The 16206-nt window shown below is 40.6% G+C and overlaps 1 long non-coding RNA gene across 2 annotated transcripts in view; it reads left to right on the top strand.

The window, feature by feature from the left end:
• Positions 1-15110, top strand: part of LOC147917946 (uncharacterized) — a 30346-nt gene extending 15236 nt beyond the window's left edge. The window contains exons 2-4 of one of the 2 annotated variants that reach the window (XR_015555071.1): positions 12407-12550; positions 13520-13706; positions 14245-15110. This is a non-coding gene — a long non-coding RNA (uncharacterized LOC147917946). The remainder of the gene's footprint in view (positions 1-12406; positions 12551-13519; positions 13707-14244) is intronic. The other variant, XR_015555072.1, reaches the window with a different exon arrangement.
• Positions 15111-16206: the final 1096 nt, after the last annotated feature.

Below are 16206 nucleotides of genomic sequence, written 5' to 3'. Positions count from 1 at the left end.
AGGGAGAGAGTGTTCTTTAAGGTGAGACGGTAAATCCAGTCCTTGTTACTTAGTGTTAGCCACAAGCAGGTCTTTTTTTTTTTTGTGAGGGAGATCAGCCCTGAGCTAACATCCGTGCTAATCCTCCTCTTTCTGCTGAGGAAGACCGGCTCTGAGCTAACATCTATTGCCAATCCTCCTCCTTTTTTTTTCCTTCCCCAAAGCCCCAGTAGATAGTTGTATGCCATAGTTGCACATCCTTCTAGTACAAGCAGGTCTTTTAATTTTTAACCTTGGACTGGGTGCCTAAGTTCCTGGTTAACTATTCTTTTCTCTTCTGGTAAACTTTTAAATCACATTTTTAAAATTGTGAACTTTGGCCTCTTTGTAAAACAAAAGTCAGAATGAACATAGACATGTAAGCTACAGTGGACCTTAGATATTCTTGAGAGTTAAGTTTCAAGACCTTCACAAATCTCCAAATTTTCCAATACTACCATAATATACGTCGGGAGAGAGGGAGAATCTCCCTCTGCCCTTTTCCTTAAGGTTCTTATGGATGGCCAAATAATTAACAAGACAGGTTAGCAGGAGAAAATAATACCAAGTTTAATAACATGTATACATGGGAGAAACTCAGAAATGAGCAACTTGTCCCTCTGTCTAAACTGCCCGCTTAAGTATTGTAGCTAAAGGCGAGGAAGGTGTTGGGGGTGGGTAGTGGTCTGGGACCTCAGAGGGCAAGAAGACAACTCACATGGAGATAGAAATGCAAATGTTTGTCTGACAGTTCTTCTCAGGGTCATCTATAGATGATGCGGTCAGCGAGAGATAGAGTTTTTGATAAAAGATGCTTGGTGCCTTTCCTATTGTAACCTCTGTCCTACATTTTCTTTACAGCCATCATGATAATAACTCCTTCCTGAAACAGATCTTTTGTTTTAAATTCTTTAGGCAGTTTGGGAGGGGAAACTCAAATATTCTTCCTGAGTTCTCTGAGTCCTTATTGTCTTCAGCTCGAAATAATCCGCATGCCAGAGTGGTGCCTCCTGGGGTAGCTTGCCCTGAGCACCATCACCTGGATGACAATAAGACGCTACCCCATTTAATATTTCTTGCTGAATTTCTCTCAGATTTGTTGTTGTAGGACTCTTCCTCAGGAAGGATGTATTCTTGAATTGTTATCCCCAGGGCAATGCACCAAACTGAGATTCTGGATGGGTGAGGGGTATGCCTTTCTTTTGTGTAGCAGTAGGAGAGTGACTGTGAAAGGGGAGGTTGGAAAGAGGACCTGCAGACTGCAGACTCATTTTCAGGCAGCTGCAATTCATTGGCATCATTACTATTTTGCTATAGTATGTAGAGTTGTCATGTGGTTCTTCAAGTCATTTTAATCACATGGGGGAAAGGGAGATTTCTACCTTGGGGGGCCAGGTAGAAGGTGTTGTCATTTCCTTGTGTCACATGCTTTAGCCACACAGGTCCCCTTTGAGCTCCAGGAATACCCCAGGCTCTTTCTTGCCTCAGGGCCTTCTTGTATGTTGTTCCTCTGCTGACAATGCCCTTCCCCCCTCCCCCACCTTGCTAACTCACTAATCCTTTCATGTCACCATAATTGTCACTTTCTTAGTGAAGCCTTTCTTGACTAAAGTGTTTACTATGTGTCAGACACTATGCTAAGTGCTTTTTTAAAAAAATATTTTGTTGGGCTGGCCCCGTGGCTTAGTGGTTAAGTGCGTGCGCTCCGCTACTGGCGGCCTGGATTCGGATCCCAGGCGGTGCACGGATGCCCTGCTTCTCCGGCCATGCTGAGGCCGCGTCCCACATACAGCAACTAGAAGGATGTGCAACTATGACATACAACTATCTACTGGGGCTTTGGGGAAAAAAAAGGAGAAGGATTGGCAATAGATATTAGCTCAGAGCTGGTCTTCCTCAGCAAAAAGAGGAGGATTAGTATGGATGTTAGCTCAGGGCTGATCTTCCTCATACAAAAAAAAAATATTTTGTTTAATCTGAATTAGGTCCTCATTAAGTTCTCCCATAGTTGCTGGAACTTTTCCTTTAAAGCACTTATCATGGTTTGCAATTACATACACATTTGTGTGCTATCGGCCTCTTTCAGGAGACTGTAAGTCTTCTCCATGTCCCTTTGGCTCACCTCTGCATCCCTAGTACCTAGCACAGTAACTAACAGATCATAGTCACCCAGAAAATAGTTGTTGAATGAATAAATTAATGGGAAACATTTGGAAAGAGGACTGGGGCCTTTCTTTCTCTCTCAACCCTCTCTCTCTAGGTTATCTCATCAATTCCCGTGGATTTAAGCACCATCTGTATGCTGATGCTCCCAACTTTTTATCTCCAATTCAAAGTTCTCTTCACTTGATCATCAAGATAATTGCGTGAAATAACCATTATTATCCCTATTTTACAGATGAAACATCTGGAGAAAATTATATATTCTGGTGCCATCATTAAATGCAGGGTTTCATGGATGTGGAACCTTCCTAAGAAGGTTCTGCTATATCGTTCTCATTACAAAGTGCTGGATTGGTCTTTCTCAACATTGCTTTTGTTGAATCAAGAGTTAAAGACCTCCGTAAGGTTTGTTACGTAAATACACCTGGATCGATGGGTCCAACCAACCTTTAGATGAAGATTCTGGTAATGAGTGGGGTTGGCTGAACTGGATAAGCAGCATTCTTTACAGAATTCTGATTAAAGAAAGCCTATTTTTGCCTTGGTATGCTATGAGTAATAAAAAGCACCATTTATAAATACTTATAAATTCTCAATACAGTTTTTTTTGTGTGAGGAAGATTAGCCCTGAGCTAACATCTCTTACCAATCCTCCTCTTTTTGCTGCGGACGATTGGCCCTGGGCTAACATCCGTGCCCATCTTCTTCTACTTTATATGGAACCCCGGCCAGAGCAGGGCTCAACAAGTGGTGCATCAGTCCGCGCCTGGGATCCGAACCCGTGAACCCTGGGCTGCCGAAGTGGAGCAGGTGAACTTAACCGCTATGCCACTGGGCCGGCCCCCTCAATACAGATTTTAAGGCACCAACATGTGACTAAGGAAACACATCTACTTCTGTAGTTGTGGGATTGCTATAGGTCATACTTCCTTTACTATTGTGTAAAACCATTTTGGATTAGACACTAATCCAAATTCCTTTAGAGTCTTGAAAAGGAAAGCTACAATAGATTAATAGTGAAACTGTTCCTGTATGAGTTGCTAAATTCCTAAGCAGGTGAAGTCTGAGTTAAGTCTTGAGGGGCAAATAGGAGTTGGCCCAACAAGTGAGGCAGGAGAGTATATTGCAGGTGCAGGGTGTCTAGGAGTAATTCTCCATGCCCAAGAACAGCATGGAGTCACTCAGCATGTTTAGAGAACTACAAATTGTTTCTGTGGGGTTTGGGCATCATTTAGGCAGGGGATGTAGGGAGAAATGAGACTGGAGCAGCAGGCAGGGCCTTCGAGATCCTGAAGGACCAAAACCACCCATACTAATGTGCTTGGGGTTTACTCTGTAGGAAGTGGGGAGCCACAGGAGGACTGTTAGAGGAATGACATTATCCGATCTATATTTTGGAAAGATCATGATGGAGGCTGGTGGAAATTGCATTGGAATCAGGGATACACTGAGAGTTCTTTGTAGGGGGCGGATGAGAGTGAAGGGATTTGGTAATGGATGAGACCTGGGGCGTGGGAGAGAAGGAGGAGTCAGGATGTCCTCCAGGTTTCTGGGCTTGTATGGGGGATGGTGGAAGGTACTCTCCAAAGTGGGAAAAGCAGGAGAAGTGTGTTTGGGGGCAGAGGGAAGAAAGGTGAGTTCTCTTTTAGACTATATTAAGTTGGAGATGTCCAACTCAACCTGTGGAGATGCCCAGTGGGCAAATAGATAGAAAAGTTAGGAACTTGAGTGTAAGACCTGAAAATGTCCTTTGATGAACAACGCAGAACATATTAGAGACCTCACCAAGAGCTGTTTAGGTGAAGTGAGGCCAGACTGGAGAGGCTGGAGGAAAGAGTGAGAGGTGAACAAATGCATACAAACAGGAATAGATTGACTGCTCTTCAGAAACCTTACCATGAGAAGAGAGGGCAGCAGGTAGAGGTGAAGAAAGGATTGTTTGTTTTTCAATATAAGGTTCTTCTTTTTCTTTTTTTAATACAGAGAAACTATCAACTGCTAAGAAGTGTATCAAATGGTAAGAAAATTCAAACAACACAAAAGTTACAAAAATAAAAGTAAAAACTTGTCAGCAGTATTTTGACCAGACTCCTGAGCTGTGGGCCTGGCAGCTACCATTAAGCACTTTCTACTTCTGGCCCCTTGCTGTTTAAACCTGCTCAAGCCTCTTTCACCCAAAACAATATTAATAATGATGGTAGAAACCCTCACTCCTATACCTCTTACCCATTGCTACTCCCTCTCTTTCTATCACAGCCAAAGTTCTGAAAAAACCCCTACATTTTTCAACTCATTGTATTCTGGCCCCTGATACTACTGAATTGTCATTCACAATTGCCGAATTCAGTGGATATTTGTCAAGCCAAATCTTATTTGATCTCTTCGCAGTGGTTACCAGTATTGGTGACTTTTCTTTAAACTTCCTTTTCTCTTGGTTTCCTCAGTACCAACTCATCCAAGTTTAATTCCCTTGTCTCTGGAAATTTGCTTCCTTGTGGAGTCATCTACTTTCTCATTGAATCTTGGGACTCTGTGTTCTGCCCTCTTTTCTTTTCAGTGTAGTATGAGCTGGCAGCCTTAGTTACTCTTTAACTACATTGTGGTAAAAAGCTTGGGTTCAAATCAGGCTCTGTCCCTTCCTGGCTGAGCGACAGTTTGGCTATTTCAAACAACACCAGATTTTGCAATTCTCCAATACCAGCCAGGTGTTCTATAATTTAATTCAGTTATGACACTAACTATCTGGAGTTAGTGCAGACCCCATGGATTAAGGGCTCAATCCCAGACCATCCCCACTTCAGATGCCAGCTGCAAATGGGATGCCCAGGCTACCTTCACTTCTGCCTAGCTGACTATAAAGTTAGAGGTTCTTATGCCCCTCTCCCCGTACCGCCCCTCCCCACCCAGTTCAATACTTCATAGAACTCAGGAGAGCATATACTTACCATAACAAGCCTATTATAAAGGATATAACTCAGGGACAGCCAAATGTAAGAAGTGGGGAGTGGCACAGAGCTTCCATGCCCTTTCTGAGTGTGCCACCCTCCTAGCACATCAATTTCACCCCCTGGAATCTCCCACAAACCTTGTCAGAATTTTTTATTGACGTTTCATTATGTAGACATGATCAGTTAAATCACTGGCTACTGGTGACTGAACTCAATCTCCAACACCTCTCCCCTCCCAGAGGTCACGGAGTGGACTGAAAGTTCTAATACTTGAATCAATCCTGAAGTTGCCCAATCCTGAAGGTATCTAGCAGCCCTGCCATGAGTCAGTTCATTAGCATAAACTTAGGTATGGTTGAAAGGGGCTTGTTATAAATAGCAAAAGACACTGTATTACTCAGGAAATTCCCTTTGTGTCTGGGGTATTAGACTGTCTTAGTTCTTTCTCCATCTTCTTGGCTGTTCCTTCTCAGTCTCCTTTGAAGATTCATTCTCCTTTACTAAGCCATTAAATGTTGGAGATCTTTAACATGTTTGGTTCATTCATTCATTCATTTATTAAGTTTATTCAATAAAATGTTTATTGAACATCTACATATATCAGGTTCTCTTCTAAGTACTGGGGATATAACAGTGGACAAAACATACAAAAATTTTTTAAAAGTCATTTATGCATGTTATGATGCATTCCTCAGAAGGTTCTGTGTATGGTTCTCATTATAGAGTGCTGGCTTGGTCTTTCCCAACATTGCTTTTGTTGAGTTCAGAGTTAGATGGTGATCAGAACTAAGGAAAAAAAAAAAAACCAGGAAAAGCAGATAGGGAGTACTAGAATGAGGTTGGGTTACAATTTAAATAGGGTAGTCAGGGTAAGGCCTCCTTGAAAAGACGACCTTTGAGCAAAAACAATGAAAATGAGGGAACTAGCCATCTGGGTATCTAGGAAAATGACAAGTACAAAGGTCCTGAGGTGAGAGTATGCCTAGTTTTTCAAGGAATAGCAAAGGGGCCACTGTGGCTAGATCAAAGTCAGTGAAGGAGAGAACAATATGGAAAGAATTGATGAAGGCCAAATTACACAGAGCTTTGTAGGTCATTGTAAAGACTTTGGCTCTTATTCTGGGTGAGATGGGGCGCCACTGGAGGGTTTTGAGTAGAGCAGGGAGGTGATCTGACTTACATGAGCCAACCTAACAGTATTACCCTGGCTTTTAGGTAGAGAACAGACTGAAGGGGGACCTTTCTTCCCTCAGTCCCCAAACCAATTTCTTCCCTTTCCTATTTTGGACAGCAGTTTCCATCATCTAAACCCAGAAACCTGGATGGCATCTTGACTCCTCCTTCTCTCCCACGCCTTATATCCAATCAGTTACCACTAATCAGGGAGACCAGTTAGGAGGTTATTGCAGTAATCTAGATGTGAGAGGATGGTGGCTTGGACCAGGGTGGGAGTGATGGAAGAAGTGATTCTAGATATATTTTCAAAGTAAAGGCAACAGGATTTGCTGATGAATTGCAAGTGGAGTGTGAAAGAAAGGAGTCAGGATGATACCAAGGATTTTGGCCTGAGCAACTGGAAATATGGAACTGTCAACAACTGAGACAGGGCAGACAGTGAGAGGAACAGGTTTTAGTGGAGAAGATCAGGAATTCAGTTTTGGATGCATTAGGTTTGAGATAGGCAAATAGACCCATGGAGTAGAATAGAACACACAGACACAGACACATATATAGACACCTGATATACAACCAAGGTGTCATTGCAATATAACGGGGAAAATAGTCTTTATAAAAAATGGTGCTGGATCCATTGGGTAGCTGATGGAAAAAAATTAGCCTTGAACTATTTTATGCCATGCACAAAAATCAATTCCAGATGGATTGTGGATGTAAACATGAAAGGTAAAACAATAAAATTTCTAGAAGGTAACATGGAAGAAGAGCTTCATGACCTTAGAGTAGAAACAGTGTTTCTTAGCAGGATACAAAAATCACTCACCATAAAGGAAATATATTGGTAAATTTTACTTCATTATAGTTAAGAACTTTTATTAATCAAAAGATACCAATAAGAGCATGAAAAGGCAAGCCTCAGAGTGGGAGAAGATATTTGCAAAAACACACATCTGACAAAAGACTTCAAGTATATAAAGAACTCCTACACATCAATAAGAAAGTCTAACAACACACACACATGCACACGCACACACACACAAGACTTGATGAATTACATCATAAAAGAGAATATCCAAATGGTCAATAAGCAAATTAAAGGGTACTCACCTTTATTAGTCATTAGGGAAATGCGAATTAACCAATACACATCCATCAGAATAGCTACTAAGAAAAAAAGCCCTGATGATACCAGCTCAAGACAAAGTTGACATAAGGGAAGCCATATTGTAGAAAAGAAACCCTATTGTAACTTTGAATGACCTCTGACCAACTAACCCAGATGGATATGCACCCTCCAGGAGATCTAACTGCTCTGTAGATTTTACAACCCCTGCTTGTGCATGTACCTCCCAGCTGCAATAAGATGATAACTTTGTTGTTCTGAGTTCCTTAGAAATATGATTACCCCTGAACAGAGAGTCTATGCTGACAGCGATCATCAATGAAAACTGAAAGATCTGGTGTGGCACTCCCACCAGTCTGTAACACCAAAAGGTCAACATTCCTAACCCCCTCCCCTGTAACCCACCGGCCTCTATAACTGCTGTAAGATTTTGTGTTCACTTAAGATGGTTCTTTTGGACATTAGCCAGCCATCTTCCCCGTTACTAGCAAGCTGTAATAAAATGCCCTTTCTCTGCCACCATCTTGCCTCTTGACAATTGGCTTTTGTCTTGTGGTGAACAGATCATGCCCTTAGTGCGGTAACAGAAATCTGGTGATCACGAAGGGACATTAAGTCCTGCTTGTGGCCTGCCAACCTCAGACAGGTGACCTGTTGGGTAAGTCTCTAGTGGCTGCCAAGGCTCTGTTTGTCTTGGGGATCTGCCCTTCTTGCTCTCCCATGGCAATGTTGGCTGCCTCCTAACGCTTCCTATGGTGGAAAGAGAAACGGCTGCTTCTGGTGGGTCAGCAGGCTCACATCTGGAGTAGAGTAAGTTGCCTTGGGGGTGCACCACTGAGAACTTTCTTTTCCCTCCATCTGGGGTCCCCTCTTTGAAAGGGAGGACCATCTGGTTAATATGGTGCCCTGCCGGAGTGGGAAGAGGTATAGGACTTCACCTGGAATCTAGGAACTGCTTCACTGATGTCTGGCATTTCTGTGTCTGTAAAGAGCTCCAGGATCAGATGTCTTTTGGGTGAGTGACCTAGTTAAAATGTGCGTGTGCCTAAAATTGTCTAATATCTCATCAGGATAGTGGGTTAGAGGCCCCACTGGTGAGATGTGGTTGCTGGGTTAAAGTCCCAAGGCTAGGATTGCAGAAGACAGTATAAAAGGGTCACAGCCACTGGGGCACTCAAAAGGATCAGGTTAGAGTCCCGACCTCTGGGTTAGAGTCCTGGAATATTGGATTTTGGTATCTGTTCATATTTGTCTATGTCTGACTATTTTATTTGTTAAAATTGGCTATTTGGGGACTGAGTTTCTTGGTGATCATAACAAACTCTCTTTAGAAATTACCTTGTTTGTTGCAGCCACCTTGGGAAAAGTCCCCTAAAATGGGGATAACTGTAAATAGCTGTCAAGATAACCAGGGATAATTTGAAATTACAGTGGCCATTTTGGGCTCTTTTTGAGCCTCCAAACAAAGGAACAAGGAAAAATCTTTTATCTTTAAAGAGTCAAGTGTTCCACCTTTTAACTAAAGCTGTACATGTTTACAGAGAACAGCAGTGTCTTACCAAGCCTGTTTTGTGTTCTGAGGGCTTAGCTTGATAATCATCAGGTTTGGGGGGGGGGTCCCAAAATACGGTTGGACAAAAATATGGTTGCACCTCATTTTGTGGTCAGAGATAGCCAGACTGAAATGCGGGTTGCACTCCTTTTTGTGGCTAAGAGCCCTACCAAACTGCCTTCAGCCTCAGGGGAATTACATAGGCCATTTGAAGAAAACCTTGGGGCCGGCCCCGTGGCTTAGCAGTTAAGTGCGCGCGCGCTCCGCTGCTGGCAGCCCGGGTTCGGATCCCGGGCGTGCACCGACTCACCACTTCTCTGGCCACGCTGAGGCCGCATCCCACATACAGCAACTAGAAGGATGTGCAGCCATGACATACAACTATCTACTGGGGCTTTGAGGGAAAAATAAATTAAAAAAAAAAAAAAGAAAACCTTGGCTGGGCCTTCATTGTAAGGGTCTTGATTTCAGGGATGCTTTAAATTTTCACGATCTGATTCTAGCTGCAGCATAAATATACTTTTGACCAGCCGTGTCTAAATTCTGAAACAATGGAAACGCTAACTCAATCCCCACCTGTAACTCCTGAGGCTGCATTGTCCTGAATTGGGCAACTTTCAGCTACAAGTATGAGGTCCTGAGTACTCATTGGTTTATTGATCCTTCTCCTCCCAGAGATGGTCACTATTTTTCCTTGTCTGTTTTTTTTGTGTCATTTGTCATAAAGGAAAAACCATAGAGCAAGATGCAGGCATCTCCATAAGCCTGTTGTCTGTGTCAGCCCGCAGTAAACATTGCCATAGGGCCTGCCTGTGGAGTATGTGCATAAGGTGGAAGCTGTTGCTAAGGGACATCTTGGAAGCCAAAAAGGGCCACAACATTGGTGGATGTGGGTCGAGCAGTTAAGAATCATTAGGTCCCCTGCCAACCTCAAAAAATTTCCATGCAACACATATACAATCCCCAACCCTGTGGCACCTTCCCTGTAGGTATTAGTCTGGCTCCAAGAGACTGACCGCGTATCTAAAGCTGTTAATGTGCATATAAGATGAGGGTTTTTTTCTGCTTTTTGTCTAGTGCTATGTCTTGAGAGCTTGGCTTTGTGACCTCTTTGGTCATGAGGGGTCCCAGTCCATTGGGGGCTTTTGTCATCTCAACCTTTGTTGTTTGTTAGTGCACTACCACCTGTGCAGTGGAAGCCTTTGCTTTCTTGGGCTATTTTTTTGGGAGTGAACTTTCTGGATCTTGTGTGGTCTATTCCTTTTGGACTCTCTTTTGGGGATACCTCTGGCATCCATAGTTAAGCCATAAATGCTTGTAGATATTGGGACATTAAAAACTGATAAGGCAGATATGCCCCAGAAACTCCATCTTGGCGAAAACTTGAGTGGTTTCTCTGTGCCTTTGTGATATAGTTGGACAGGTAGATCAACCTATAATGTCATTTAAGTTACAACCCAATTTCTGATAAATTAAGAGCAATTGTCCTTAAAAAATCCTTGCAAGACTGGAAATGCAGCTTGGACCTGAACAGTTCAGGTTCCACCCATTTCCCTTATCTCAAAGAGCTTGCAAATCCTCTGGAGGATATCTAGCCCATCACTAATTCCTAAGACTGAAGAAAAAAAAAGAAAAAGGTCAAAAAACGGCCATACATGCACCCTCACCAAAAATCTAGCATCTTGAGTGTCTTTTCTAAAAATATCAGTAAAAAAGGCTTAAAACAAAATTTGGATTCATAATTAGGAAGCCTTGTACCTGATTCACAACAGTAATTTTAGAACAATAGCTGTGTAGTCTCTGTGTATGTGTGTCTATATGTATGTTATATGTGTGATATTTTATCTCTGAATGATATAGTTTCTAAAGAACTCTATTCAATTGGTTTAAGGTAAGCACTTACAACAATTATTTCTAAATGCAAAAGCCAAATGTCTTTCAAGTTAACATGATATGAAATAATCTTTGGTAAATGAAAGCTTGTTTAAATTTGTTGGCTTGTTTGAAATAGACATGTCCTCAGAGTTATCAACATTGGCTATGATGCAGACGTGCAACCTTTATTCTACGTTTATTGGTCAAATAAGCTGATGTTATCTCTACCAAAAAACTGGATAGCAAAAATAATAACATAATAATGGCTAATTTTGTCTAATATCTCATGAAGTTTTGTAGGCAATCTAAGTAATTAATGGAAACAGGTAAACTGAATAAATGTAAAAAGGGTAAATGTTTTTGGGGAAACTTTTTAACAATGATTAGGTATTACAATGTATGTACTTAAAACAACTTAAGGTGATGGCTAACTGCTTTAGTGTCACATGAGGTTTTTGTGAGTAATCCAAATATGATTGTTATAATAATTATAGTTTATAACATGGGTACATAAAATAGCTTCCAAAATCTCTTTGGTAACTTGAAACATTGAAGTTTTGCTAGGTTAAGCTGAATGATAGAAAGTTCATTAAATATTTAGATCACTTCTTATTAAGGAGAAACTAAAAGGTGTTTAGGTCTATTAGTAAACATGTCTTATATTTTATTAGAAGATTGTACTATGAAGTAACATGTTTTTAGAAATTATGAAAGGTATTTATAAATTTGCCAAGCCACAAAATGCTAATATAAAAGACAGTTCATAATTACTTTTTAGTTTTCATTAAGGTCTGTAAGGGCTAATAATTATACTAAAAATTAATAAGGAAAACATCTTTGTATTCAAGGAAAGTAAGATGTATGTTTTCAGTAAAGAAGGTATAAATAACGGAAATATTTTTGTTTGTTTTGTTAAGAAAAATTTGTCCTAAAGTACTAGAAGGGAAGAAAGGAAGGCATGGGATGAATTCTGAATGTAAAAAGAAAGTTATAGAAGGTTTGTGGAAGAGGAACCCTAAAACAAGAGTTTTATGCATGGTCAAGTTGGCTAAGATTGAAGTAAATTTAATTAAGTGAATAAGTTTTAACATAAAAAGTAAGCTGTTGCAAAAATTAAAATTTGGTTTTCTTTCTCTTAAAATGGATAATTTTCTGAAACTCTTAGTCTGGTCTTAATAAAGAGGTTATAAAAGGTTTTTCTTTACCTTTGAGTAAGTCTACCTAAAAGATAGAAAAACTATGTTTTGTTAAAATAATTTCCTATGTTCAAAAAGACTGAATTCTCTCTATTAAGTTTTTTAAAACTATTTGGCTCTCTCTATTTGCCTTCAAGATCTTTGGTTGTCACCATGGTTAAGTGGATAGCTAAGCATTGTTTCATGGGGACCTATGGTATTGTGTTGGTGAATGTTACTGATATAGGTGTTTTGAAATTGTATAACATTACTAAAATTCTGATCTGTCCTGGTTATCAGTCATAATTCTGGTTATTATTTTCAACGGTTGTATGTCACAAAATTAACCAAATTTCTTTGTCAATTGCCATTTTAGGGTCTTGTTTACAGACAGTTATTGTTTCACTCTGATGCTTTTGCCAAATATGTTTCATCTTCAGAGAAATTCATGGAAAGGACTCTGGCACTCACTCTAGAATACAGGCTTCTGATAAACTTTCAGATCAGAAAACTGAACTGGGTAAGAAATAACAGAACTCTAACAGAGAAACTGATGACTTCCTGAAACTGCTAACAAAAGATTAAGATTAAGAATCAATTACACAGGACTGAATGAACTGATGAGGATGATTATAATTTTTATGACGTTTGTTTGAAATATTGCTGATTTAAAAAATATTTTTTCAGATTTAAGGAAAACTTTTTCTCTTTTCTCTCAAGCTAACTGTGGCTTATAGCAACTTGGTAAATTATACTTTTTTGTGTGTGTGTGAGGAAGATCAGCCCTGAGCTAACATCCATGCCAATCCTCCTCTTTGTTTTTTTTTGCTGAGGAAGACCAATCCTAAGCTAACATCTATTGCCAATCCTCCTCTTCTTTTTCCCTTTTTCTCCCCAAAGCCCCAGTAGATAGTTATATGTCATAGTTGCACATCCTTCTAGTTGCTGTATGTGGGACGCCGCCTCAGCATGGCCAGACAAGCAGTGTGTCGGTGCACGCCCGGGATCGGAACCTGGGCTGCCAGTAGTGGAGTGTGCGCACTTAACCGCTAAGCCATGGGGCCAGCCCTGTAAATTATACTTTCGTAAGCAGAATTGAAACGTTTATCTGGGGCCAGCCTGGTGTCATAGTGGCTAAATTCTCGTGCTCCACTTCAGCGGCCCGGGGTTCACAGGTTTGGATCCTGGGCGTGGACCGATGCACCACTTGTCAAGCCATGCTCTGGCAGCGTCCCATATGAAGTAGAGGAAGATGAGCATGGATGTTAGCCCAGGGCCAATCTTACTTAGCAAAAAGAAGAGGATTGACAACAGATGTTAGCTCAGGGCTAATCTGCCTCACAAACAAAAAAAAAAGAAAGAAACATTTATATTTTTCTCTATACCTGATCCCTCCAGAATTTGGAAACTCTTAGTAAGTGAATATTCTTATTCATGGCAATATAGTTATTTGCATAAGTTCAATAAGAGTCTGTTCTCCTTATAACAGGACATGATTGGAAACACTGGTTATATTACCAAAGCTTTGACTGGAATGCCATATTTGAGAGAAACGTGCATAGACTCAGATATGACCAGACAGCTTTTCAGAGACAAAGATTGGACTTTATGGAATAAAGTCACTTGGAAATATTGGCCTGGTACCTTGTTTACAGCTTTCCCAGCAGCCTTACTGGGTAAGTAAGGAAGGTCACTTATCTGGCAGGTGCCTGGAACCTCAACATTTTGGGCAACCTCAAAAGAAGAGAAGAACTCACCCAAATCTGTATGTATTGCAGGCAAAGTCTGATGACAAAGTCCTTGGCTTGGCTTTCCTGGCCTCAGGAGGCCTTTAAAGTTCAATCTGAGATTCCTTATACAAAGTTCCAGCAAAGCAGGTTTAAAAGAGCCTGTAGGATCAATGGTTATTTTTGCTGCGCTTATGTAAATAAATAAATCAAGTTTTACTGAAACTAGATTTATTTTGCAAACAAGTTAGTCTTAATTTGGCTATCTTTTTTAAAAAATGAGGGTGATTTTAGAGAGAAAAATTATGTTTCAATAGAAACAATAATACACATTTGTGGATGTTGAATTCTGGTTCTGTTAATTGTCTTTGAGGTTTTTGTTATATGTGTTAACTGGACTGGATCCTGAATTCTTCTAGTCTCCTGAAATATCTGGCTACAAATCTCCAAGCTAACATTTTCAATTTTTTGCATCATTTTCATTTAGAATCACTGAGAGATGAACCTGCCCTTTTTCCTAAAGCCTTGTAAACTGAAGCTGGTGGACTTGATATAAACTTAAGAGAGATTCATGTCTGTTGCCATGTAAGCCACTCAGACAGATACCTGAATACCTGATGACTTCATCAGAAATGTTTCAAACTACAAGAGATGCTTTGACTGTGACATCTAGAAATCTTTTTGACCGGCTGCACCCTGTTCTCAGAAACTGGTTTATAATTTGCTCCCACCATTAACTTTGTTTTTCTTTTTGTCTTATTAATTACTTGGTTACTTGCTTCCACAATATAGGCCAAATTTTGGGAGCCCACCTGCATCACCGTCTTCCTAAAAGACTGGTTCAATAAGATGGAACAACAGGATGTCTCACAAGATTGAGGGATTAAACAACAAAAGGGGGAAAATTGATACCAGTTCAAGACAAGGTTGACATAAAGGAAGCCATATTGTAGAAAAGAAGCCCTATTGTAACTTTGAATGACCTCTGACTAACTAACCCAGCTGGATATGCACTCTCCAGGAGATCTAACTGCTCTGTAGATTTTACAACCCCTGCTTGTGCATGTACTTCCCAGCTGTGATAAGATGATAACTTTGTCCTTTTGCATTCCTTAGGAATATGAGGACCTCTGAACAGAGAGTCTATGTTGATAGCCATCATAAATGAAAACTGAAAGATCTGGTGTGGGGACTCCCAGTCTGTAACACCAGGGGGTCAACATTCCTAACTCCCTCCCCTATAAACCACCAGCCTATATAACTGCTGTAAGATTTTGTGTCCACTTAAGATGGTTCTTTCGGACGTTAGTTGGCCATCTTCCCTCTTGCTAGCAAGCTGTAATAAAATGCCCTTCCACCATCTTGCCTCTTGATGATTGGCTTTTGTCTCGCGGCGAGCAGATCATGCCCTTTGTGCGGTAACACTGACAATACCAAATTTTGGTAAGGATGTGGAGCAACTGGAATTCTCATACTCTCCTATTAAGAGTGTAAACTGATAAAACCACTTTGGAAAACTCTCTGGCAGTGTCTACTAAGGCTGAACATATACATTCCTTATGACCCAACAATTCCACTCCTAGGTATATACCCAACAGAAGTGAAAGAGACAAGGAAAAGAATGCCCATAGGAGCTTCTTTTATAATAGCACTGAAGTGGAAGCAACACAAATATCCATCAGCAGTAGAACAGAGAAGTTGTGGTAAACTCATACAATTTCTTTATAGTGATAAAGAATGGACTGTGCCTCACACAGCATGGTGAATCTCACAAACATAATGTTGAGTGAAAAAAGCCAGGCATACAAGAGTATATTTAAATTTCATTTATACCACCTTCAAAAACAGGCAAAACTAATTTAAAATGATAGAAGTCAAGATAGTGCTACCTTTTGGGAGGGGCTTATTGATAAGGAGAGGGCACAAGGGAACCTATAAGGATGCTGGTGATTTTCCAATTCTTGAAGTGAGCAGTGGTTACATGGATTTATCCATTTGATATCCATTTGTATAAACCCATCGAGCTGCAGCTAAGATTTATATTGTATTTTTAATGTCTTTTAGCTCATTTTGAAATGATAGGTTACAGTTTTGATCTGTTTTGTGGACATGTCTTTCTGGCATACTCTGTTGTTTGTAGGGATGTTATTCTGTTCCTTACTCTTTTTTTTTATTGTAATAACTGTGAGGATTCAACCTAAATCCTTTTTTGTTGCTCATTTTTATGTAAAAGTGGTTTTCCTAGACTTTTAGAATGAGGCAAGAAAGCTTTTCTAACTTTGCAGAGCTCCCTCTGCTGTTTTGGTGGAATGTTACAGTTCTGCTCCCTGACTTTGAACAGGACCTTTGCTCCTTTCTCTTGTCCCTGTCCTGCTCAGTTTTGATTCCACTCCCTGCGTTTTCTGTCCAGCATGGGGCCCTGTCCTGGAAGGAAGCCCTGTGGGATGAG

Source organism: Ceratotherium simum, chromosome 2, assembly GCF_057802395.1.
Source record: "Ceratotherium simum simum isolate JZ-2026a chromosome 2, ASM5780239v1, whole genome shotgun sequence".
Taxonomy (NCBI): Eukaryota; Metazoa; Chordata; class Mammalia; order Perissodactyla; family Rhinocerotidae; genus Ceratotherium; species Ceratotherium simum.
The sequence above is the reverse complement of the archived record's forward strand: the minus strand, read 5'-3'. Positions and strand labels throughout refer to the sequence as shown.